This window comes from Octodon degus, unplaced genomic scaffold (assembly GCF_000260255.1).
Source record: "Octodon degus isolate 3935 unplaced genomic scaffold, OctDeg1.0 scaffold00340, whole genome shotgun sequence".
NCBI classification, from domain to species: domain Eukaryota; kingdom Metazoa; phylum Chordata; class Mammalia; order Rodentia; family Octodontidae; genus Octodon; species Octodon degus.
In genome coordinates, this window is record NW_004524916.1 from 501,169 (window position 1) to 505,911 (window position 4,743).

Below are 4,743 nucleotides of genomic sequence, written 5' to 3' on the forward strand. Positions count from 1 at the left end.
ATTTCTTATTTTTCTTTCATCTCTCTTTAGATAAAATCTCTCAATTTTAAAAACATAATAATGAAACAATGATGTGTCTGGGTTGTGTCCAATTTATGGATATTCATTTCTAGTGTAAAACATTTATATTTGAAATGTGATTTTAATATTAGATGATGTTATATTTAAGCTACAACAATTTAGTGGGAGGAAATCAGGACCTTATTCTTTTATGCTGCAAGTATTTACTAAGGTCATCCGATATGTCAATGACTGTTCACAAATTTTTAGATGAAAATAATTTAGCACACCTTCAATAAATTCATAAGCTCTTGACAATTGCATTACAGATTGATGTGGTCTACTACTTTGCAAATCCATCTGAAAACATAAGTTGAAAAAAATAGATCTATTCTACCCTGGGCTAGATGAGGGAAGGAAAAACACAGAAATTCCCCCTTCAGCTCACAATTGGAAGTGTAATATTAGGAAAATCTTCAGTAAAATGGCTCATGAAGTTATAGTAACATTTACTTGTAACTTATTTCTTGAAATAAACACTGAGTAAAAATTCCACAATCTGATTTTTATGAGAAAACATTATCACAAAGCATTTAATTTATCATTAAAATATTTATTATTTATTTATCATTTAATTTATTTCATTCTAATTTTATTCTTCTTTTGTGTAGAATTGGTTGCCAATATCAGTTATGATGTTTTCAATAAGATGCAAGACAGTTTGGGAATTCAACCAAAGTGAAAATGCATTTTATTAAATTTATGCACAACAAGTTTACAAATAGTTTTAGAGTCAGTGAAATTAACAATTGAACATCAAGGAAATTGGAAGCTGTTATCAAAGTTATCAACAAATTATTAGTATAACAATTGATAGAATTTATATAGACTTTTTTACCATCATTCTTCTTGATGTTTTCTGATGTAAGTTACTAGTTTGTTACTCACACCTTATTTTTCACCATATCAGAAACTGAGGTATACTTCAGTATTTACCCTTGAGGAATACTATGTATAACATACAGAAAATTGTTTCTGTGCTAAGTAGTATTTTATTTGTACCACAAAAATGCATTTACTTTTAATGTTATACATAATACACATGCGTGCACACACACATGCACACACACATATGTATGAACATTTCTACTTAAAATTATAAGAAATGCTAAAATTAAATTGCATGAACCTAAATGTCTTTTTTTGATTGTTTGGTCTTTGAGACAGGGTCTCACTACATAGCTCAGGCTGGCCTCAGACTTGCAGCGATCCTCTTACAGGTCTACGCCAGTAAGCCCAGTGCTACAGAACAAGATTTTTAATTTTTCCTTCTAGAACTGAGTCACTGATGTCTCCATTTATCTCACCCTGTCTCTCAGAAGATGTCAGTGCTTCTACCTGGGAAGTGTATCCAGTAGCCCGAACATTGCTTCCCATTCTGATCCACTGTCATCTATCTTCAGTGCTATGCTCTTGGTGATTCCTAAATATAAGGTAAATCAGGTGAGGACGGTCACATGGCCCCATTTCTCCTGATTTCCTAACCAGGCCAGAAAGATGCACGTAAGGCCTGCTCCTTGCTCTACTTTACCTCTGATGGCTGCACTTACTGCTCTCCAAATAGGTAGCACTCTTGTAGGCATAACAGGCCTTTCACCCTTCCTGTGACCTTCCTAGAATGTTCCCAACTTTGCCCTTACTCTTACGCTGTTTAGATCACGCCCCTCCCAGATATCCAGCAGCCAGCTCAGTCAAAGCCTTCAGATGTTTGCTCTAATATCACCATTTTCACTAATATCACTTACCCTAGAAGATTTTGCATTTATTCTTGCATCTCATTTCCTTGATTTTATAAAACGGTACTTATCATTTTATAACGTACTATGATATACATGATTTTACATATTTATTATGGTTATGTCTTTTTTATTATAAAATAATGGCTTATTTTCTCATTTGCTTCATTGGTGTAACCCAAGCATTGAGACAGTCCCTGACAAAATCAGAGGCTCCAATAGTGGCAAAAGAATGAAATAATGAATATTAAAAGAAATAAAAATTCCATTAGACGTTATTTTGAAGTGAAATAAATTGATTTGAAAGACTTAAGTAATGAACATTCCCTTAACCTTAAATCTAACATATGCAAATTATTTTTATACATGCCTAGTATAAAACATTTTCTATCTCTACTTTTCTATAATCTATTAATTGTAGTTTCTTACACTTTACTATAATTTCATTTTATTACTTTTTAATTTTAAAGCGAAATATTGGCACAATGTGATTGATATGCAGTTTGTATCAAGGAAAAATATCTGTATGCTTTATTTTTCACGATAAAAATGTTTCTCCTCCAACTTTTCAGATCGAAATACCAAGCTGAAAAAATCTTATGCGCTTCCTGCATTAAAAAAAAGGACAACAACAAAAAACACCGCTTGGCCTTTGGACCGTATGATCCTTGACCTCATAGTTTCATGTAGTTTCAGTAGCTGTGTCTGCCAAACTGAAGATAGAAAACCAATTCTACCGCCTGCTGTGGGTGCTCAGGACTGCATCTCTGAAAGTTCCAAAAGACACCTTCTCAGAAACAGCATGAAGTAAACTGCTTCCTAATACAAGAAAAACAACCCTGGTTGTTGCCTCTCAAAATCACTTGGTGGTGCATCTTGCAGTCTGGGAACTCTGCTTCATTAGGAATGTGTTTGCCACACAGAACTGAACATTTGATTTCTGAGTCTGTGTCCGTGTCCATGTGTGAGTCTTTGTCTCTGTGTAAATCTCTCTCCCAATCACGGAAGTACAATCCCCAAATCTAGTAATTTACTAAAGCACCACCTATAACCTTGAGTTTTAAATTTTGAAACATTAAAACATGAACTTAGGTAACCTTTCTCTTCTGCTTTTTAAGTCCATATTATCACCTAGACATAATTGGATCTGAAAACCATAAATTCTTTCACCACTGGACCCACTCCTCTGCACATTGAAAGAGTCTGTCTTTATTGCCAACACAACTGAAATGTTGGTCTGCACTCAGCTTTATTGTCATTTCTTCCTCAAGCCCATCTGCACCTGCATTGTTTTTCATTTCGCTTATCAATAATTATTTGACACCACTTACATGTTTGACTGATAGCTATGTCTGCAAGTCCTCAAAGGCATGGTTGGCCAGCTGTTAGTAATAAATTCAGTTTTAAAGAAAAAGATGGCACTATACTCGATATCAAAAATGTTTTCAAGTCGCCTAAGTAAGCTCAAGATTCATATTCAAAGTGCTGGCCAGATACCTCAGCAGACTAAACTCCCTGCTTTGGCAGAGTGCAGCTGCCAGTGTTCGACTTCCAGCTTGCCTTGCTGGCCTGCTCCCAGGGCATGCTGAGACGGATATTGAGACTGGACGTGGAGGCCCACCTGTAATCCCAGCACTTGGGTGGCTAAAAACAAGAGAATCACTATGAGTTCAATCTACATAGTGAGATTCTGTAAACCTTGTCCTAAATTAAAAAAAAAATCATATATAAAAATTTCCATAAGTAGAAATAGGAAGGAATACACACTAACTTATAAAAATCAAATATTTTAATTATGAAAATCTCTTAATGAATAACAATGTGATTAAATAGCTTGTTCCAGAATAAATATTTTTTTTAAAATTAAATGGCTTTTACTACTTTGAGGTAGATTAACTACAAATGTAAAGGCAATGTAGGTTTTTTTTCTTTTTAATGTATTTGGTTATTACAGGGTCTCACTACCCAGCTCAGACTCCTAGTGATCCTCCTGTTTTTCAGCCTCCTCAGCACTGGGATCACAGGCATGCACCACTACTCCTGGACTCTGTGGCCGCTCAGCCTGCCTTGGGGGCGGGGCTGGTGCGGCATGTGTGTTGGGCATCAAACCACGGTCCCTGCACTTGCCCAAGCTTGCCCAAGCAGGCACTTTAGTCTGCTGAGGTATTTTGCCAGCCCAAGGCAATGTAATTATTTTAAAATAATTTTGGCTGCTAGCCAAAAGTTAAAATACAGACATTATATGTGACCTATACGAAAAGAAAGCATATGTGACCACAAAAAACGTGTATGACCTATATGAAAAGTTAAATTAAGTGATATAGTATATCTGAATATATTTAAAGGTTTATCAAGTTTTTATATAAAATTCAAATTTTAAGCAATTTAAGAGAAGAAACCTGAAGCCAAGAAGGTGGCTACCAGTGGCACTCGTAAAAAGGGTAACATGAAGGCAAAAAGTCCAAGAAAGGGTAGCCCCTCTGCAGCCAAAATCCTGTCCTGCTTAGAGGAATTGGTCCATACTGTAGGTCTGCTATGTATTCCAGAAAGGTTTTGTATAAGATAAAGTACATAGATGCTAAAATCAAAGGTTGAGAATAAAAAGGAGAAAGTTCTTGCTATGATCACAAAACCAGTTGGTGGGGACAAAAATGGAGGTACCCAGGTGGTTAAGCTTTGAATCATGCCTAGATACTGCACTGCTGAAGATGTACCCCAAAAGCTCTTGAGCCACAGCAAGAAACCCTTCAGTCAGCTTCTGAGGAAACTTCTAGCTGGCATCACTCCTGGCACCATCTTGATCATCCTCACCGGGCATCACAGAGGCAAGAGAGTGGTCTCCCTGAACCAGTTGGCCAGTGGCTTGCTACTTGTGACTGGGCCTCTGAGCCTTAATCGTGTTCCTCTACGAAGAACACACCAGAAATTTGTCATTGCCACCTCTACA

The 4,743-nt window shown here is 36.3% G+C and overlaps 1 pseudogene; it reads right to left on the minus strand.

The window, feature by feature from the left end:
- Positions 1-1,437, minus strand: part of LOC101567762 — a 13,627-nt pseudogene extending 12,190 nt beyond the window's left edge.
- Positions 1,438-4,743: the final 3,306 nt, after the last annotated feature.